We start from the raw sequence: 6,000 nt of genomic DNA on the forward strand, positions 1-6,000 counted from the left end.
CTGGATTTGTCTTGTTTTATTATTGAGTGGGGACTGCAAGTTCCATTCCCTTGACACGAGTTCTGAAAATACCAGAATAATCAGGTGAAACATTCGACCCATTACAATGGTTTAACGCTTTACAATTTTTACTTACTGCTGATCAGGTGACATCTTCCCCAGTCTTTGAACCTGTAAAGAAAAAGAAAAAAAGCCAAACCAAACACATTATCACAATGTTCTAATGATCAAATGGCATCTGTCGAAAGATCAAAATGTGTCATACCTGTTCTCCGGTCACTGAAGATGGTGCTGACTCCTTTCCTGAATGCAACTTAGTTTATGTTACCTGAGTAACATGTAACAAGGAGATTATGTTGGGAAATTAGCTTTTTGGTCTTTAAAATTAGACATAAGGTTAGCAGTTTGGTTAGGATCAAGTGTAGGGTTCCACATTAGGTTAGCAGCTTTTAAGATAGTAGCACTTCTAGCTTTGGAGCTTAGTGCCAACTGATGACTTTAGTGACTGGGAAATAGCCACCCCCGGACACTGTTCTTGGTGGGATTTATCATGGGGCTGCCAGCCATTGATGGGTCATGGCTCAATGGCAGCACTTTTCTCTCTACATTAAGGACCTTTCATTTAGTCAGTAAATTGGTGACAGTACCTGAAAACACCATCAGTGGTAATGTTACTATGTAAATCTTGGTGAGGTAAACTTTTTTTCATCACCAATGCATGCCAGCAAAGCCACAACACAACACTAGACTATACATGAATTGCTCTATAATGGTGACAAACGGTGTCCACAAACTGTTATGGTCTACATAAAGCTGTCCTAACAGCAGAGCTTTCTTTTCAGCACCATGGAGTGAATCCTTACCACCGCTATACCTGGCTATCAGCGGAGCCTTGTCTGGCAGCGAAACAGTTCATTCAGCCTCATTTACTGCATATAAGGGGCATATAAGCAGACAATTAAAAATCTTACAATATTCGATGATTGCATTTCTCAAACAGGTTATAGGCTACATGTGCACCACCCAGTCAGAACAGTAGGCTAAGTTATGAGGGGGGAAGGGACCAAGTTATTAGGGTGAGGCACATGGGCTACTAACAGCTTACTACACAACATACACTTAGTATGACTTTCTTAGCTACAGTATACATATCTCCCTGGCATCATTTATGCAGCAGCATACAATACATTTTTGGACTCACCTTACTGTGCTGTGGTCACTTGAACAGGAAGGTGGCATGGCAGTCCTTGTGGACAAATGTTTTCTTAAAAATCTGGCATTCTGTGGATTTACGGTGCTTTCACGACAACTGGGAACTCTGGAAAAAAACAAGGTCAAATCATGCCGCCAGTGATCTTCAGGTTGGAGCTCTAGAAAGAGGCCCGAGTTCCCGACTTGGAATTCCAAGTTGGATGACCGTTCAAAGCATATTTTGCCAGTCGGAGCTCTTTTTTTCCCCCGAGTTCCCAGTCTTGAACTCACTGAACTCCCAGTTCAGAGTTTCCAGTTAATTTGAACGCGGCAGAATTCATGCTGGATTGACGCATGGCCAATGAATTCAACCTTTTCTGGCCCATGGTGTGTTGCAAGTGAATGTTTATCCTTTTAAGCTTCGAAAAGAGAACCTTAAACCCAGACTTGGACCACACACCCTCTCCATTGAATAGCAGGCTAGTGATTGCTTTGCAAAGCTTGCAGTTTGCCACTGATTACTTCCAAACCACTCATTGTTGAATTTCAATGTCCAACTTGTTGTGTAAGGTTTATGTCCAATGGCCGATGAGCACCAATACGTTTTATCTATAATTTCTCTTCATATAACAAGGATTGAAAAGGATTTGCCAGTAGATTGTCGACTTGATTCATGATTATGAATGCTAGTTAAGATTTTGAAAGTATGATGTTGACATGATCAGTCCAATCAAAGCTACGGTAGATATAACATGATTTTACGTCATTTTATCTGTGACCAATGACCTTGAGCCTTCTTGGATGGGCACTTCTAATGTAACTCTATGGCAGCACCCAAGGGGCTTGAATTTTCTAGCTCTCCCTGTAGATTTTGCGGTGACGTAGTGTCCCCATGAGTGACAGAACACTGAGCCAATCACGGCACCACTAGAGAACATTACCAACCCCTACTCTACCTATTTTCCGCTGGCTGCCCCACCACCACGGACAGCACTGGGCAAGGCTGAAAAACTTCCATTCTGGAGCTGTCTTCCTCAAGAAAGCGAAAAAAAATTGTATGCGGTTTTATTAACTGAAATATTATTATTTTTACATTGTTTGCAAACTGATATGTGACAATAAATATACAGTACCAGTCAAAAGTTTGGACACACCTACTCATTCAAGAGTTTTTCTATATTTTGACTATTTTCTACATTTTAGAATAATAGTGAATACATCTAAACCATGAGATAACACATGGAATCATGTAGCAACCAAAAAAAGTGTTAAACAAATCAAAACATATTTTATATTTGAGATTCTTCAAAGTAGCCACCCTTTGCCTTGATGACAGCTTTGCACACTCTTGGCATTCTCTCAACCAGCTTCATGAGGAAACAACCTCTCCCTCAACGTGATCAAGACTAAGGAGATGATTGTGGACTACATGAAAAGGAGGACCGAGCACGCCCCCATTCTCATCGACGGGGCTGTAGTGGAGCAGGTTGAGAGCTTCAAGTTCCTTGGTGTCCACGTCACCAACAAACTATCATGGTCCAAACACACCATGACAGTCATGAAGAGGGTACGACAAAGCATATTCCCCCTCAGGAGACTGAAAAGATTTGACATGGGTCCTCAGATCCTCAAAAGGTTCCACAGCTGCAACATCGAGAGCATCCTGACTGGTTGCATCACTGCCTGGTATGGCAACTTCTCGGCCTCCGACCGAAAGGCACTACAGAGGGTAGTGCGTACGACCCAGTACATAACTGGGGCCAAGCTTCCTGCCATCCAGAACCTCTATACCAGGTGGGGTTAGTGGAAGGCCCTAAAAATTGTCAAAGACTCCAGCCACCCTAGTCACAGACTGTTTTCTCATGTTCCATATGGCAAGCAGTACTGGAACGCCAAGTCTAGGTCCAAAGGACTTGTTAACAGCTTCTACCCCCAAGCCATAAGATTCCTGAACAGCTTCCTGAATAGCTAATCAGATGGCTACCCAGACTATTTGCACCTCCCCCCCTTTTACGCTGCTGCTACTCTGTTTTTTATTTATGCATAGTCACTAACTCCTACATGTACATAGTACCTCAACTAACCGGTGCCACCGAACATTGACTCTGTAACACATTGACTCTAATTCGCTACTGTTATTTTACTGCTGCTCTTTAATTATTTGTTACTTTGATTTTCAATTTTTTACTTATTTTGTAATTAACACTTGTTTTTCTTCTTAAAACTGCATTGTTGGTTAAGGGCTTGTAAGTAATCATTTCACTGTAAGGCCTACACCTGTTGTATTCGGCGCATGTGACAAATGAAATTAAATATGTAGCTTGTAGACTATTGAAATTCTGATTCAGACATTTCTTCATATTCTATCTTTTACAGCCAGATATCTTTCAAACGTCATTTGTAATACCAGGATTGACAGGGATAGATACTTCTATATTTGGGAAAAAAATGAATTTTATGGGGCTTTGGTGACAAAACGGATGGCACTGTGATAGACTGTATCCAATTTGTTGAGTAGAGTGTTGGAGGCTATTTTATAAATTACATCGCCGAAGTCGAGGATCGGTAGGATGGTCAGTTTTACGAGGGTATGTTTGGCAGCATGAGTGAACAATTCTTTATTGCGAAATAGGAAGCCATTTGAGCTGTTGTTGGGAGCTAATCATAACTTCTGTTTAATTTTCACTTTGGCCTTTATTTTCAGCTGCCGCTACGGCGGCACAAGTGCCAAACACACATTTACACATGGAATAAACACTCTGTGTTGTATGTGTCGAACTGCTTTGCTTTATCTTGGCCAGGTCGCAGTTGCAAATGAGAACTTGTTCTCAACTAGCCTACCTGGTTAAATAAAGGTGAAGTAAAAATTAATAAAGTTTACAATTTCAGCATGTAAATAATTGCACTTTGGCGTTTTCCACCCTATGCGCCAGGTTCAGCAATTTACCTGTCTAATATCAGCTCACTTGTGCTGAGGTGGGAGGGATGGCAATATTTAAGGTGTGTCTGAAACAAGTGCAAAGGTGACATTTCCATGCAGCGCATATTGGGATATTTTAGACCAATGAAAAGCAGATCTTAGCAGTAACATTGTTGGTAAAAATGTATTGTGAGCCGGAAGCACAACCTATAAAGCCGTGACACACAGTGCCCTTATGCTCATGGAACCAGAGAGGAGATGTGTTTTTGTGTGTGCCAGTAACCCTCGTATTAATAAACAGTTGAAAAAAATCGTGTTTTTTTTACCATTTGCTTTCATTTGATTAAAAACCCCTCCCTTAATGAAGGCTAATTGCATTCGCCAAGTAGCCAAGCCTAGCAATAAACGTTTTGACTCGAGACTGCTTTGAAAATTCACCCAAGCTTTATTAAAAAGATCAAGTTTGGAAGCAGCAAAACAGTGAACGGACATCGCCTTTTTATCTTGTGTAGGCCTACATTTTCGCCAGCTTCCGTCCATGTGGGCTACATGTGTCTATATGCTTATCATGAAACGAGAGATGAGATGATGCTGGTGACCCTTGTATGTTCTCCATACTCACATCCAGCTGGCGGTAACGGTGCATCAAGGCTCAGCTAGACAAACAGACTTAAATGGATCAAAACTACTGCTCTCCCTCAGACTATCCACACAGATTCTATGCCCATTTACAGGTCTCTACCCACTCAGACAACCTATACTGCTGCTACAATGGTAATTGATTAGATGTATTACTCCATTACAATGCTGTTCATTAATTGATTTCCATTAACATTAGTATTTATCCTGCTACTGGTCAATATTTCTCCTGTTCACATGTATATATTACCATAAGTAGTTATATATTCCTGCTACCAGTCACTTTTCAGCCCTGTTTAGATGTATTAGTGATGCACAGGTTGACTCATAACCTGCAGTCCCCGGGCGGGTTTAGGGTCATGAAACGTTGTGTGGATTGAAACCTTGTGGATGAAGGGCGGGTGGGTGGCAGTCGGGTTGAAAGAATCCATAAATGTATTGTTTTTGACAAATGATAACGTGTCAGTTTGTCACTTTCACGAGGTTGGAGTAGTAACATGTTCAACTACTTCAGACATTGGCTTGAATCTAGGGTGTGCCTTTAGATTGAGAAAATTAACAACTAAGGAAGAACCTTTCACTTCTCTCACTCACTTCTCAAACCTAAAACCTTGGCCTGGTCTGTATGGTCCATTTCAAAAGCGTTCCTGGAAGTATCGCGATGTTGTGCCTCTGGGTTTAGAACACATAAAAACAACCAGCATATTGTGGTGAAGCTGTGGGACAGCTTGTAAGGGATGATGTCACTAAATCATGAACTTTTTGCTTGCAAGACTCTGAAACTGATAAGGCACAGCAGAGAGCTCAGGCAGGTCTTGATGAATGTTAGGCTTATAGCCTTCGCAAGTATCCGCATTGCACTCCCCTTAACGGGGGGAGGTTGCTGTTCGCTGCTGGGTAAAGCAGCCTGCGACAAAAACAGGTAGTGCGGATGAATTTGGGTAACCAGGTAAGATGGGTTGCTGGGAGTGCGAGCCTTCGCCCCGGCATTTGTGAACAGAACGCCCTGTGCGTTGTAGCGTGTTCTTGGACATGCAGATTGATTAGCTAAGCTTTATCAGTGTTTGTAAACACAGCGTGCTCCTCTGTTCTACGTAATGAATCAGGCTAAAACCTACAGTGATCAAACTGAATCCGAGTATAGCCTAGTTGATGTTCCTGTCCAGTTTCTAGGAGAGGTATCCACTGCTGTTCTGCCACGCGAACCCAACGGTGGTGTACACCCCAGACCGCATGTGGATGTCCGTCAG

Source organism: Salvelinus fontinalis, chromosome 2, assembly GCF_029448725.1.
Source record: "Salvelinus fontinalis isolate EN_2023a chromosome 2, ASM2944872v1, whole genome shotgun sequence".
NCBI classification, from domain to species: Eukaryota; Metazoa; Chordata; class Actinopteri; order Salmoniformes; family Salmonidae; genus Salvelinus; species Salvelinus fontinalis.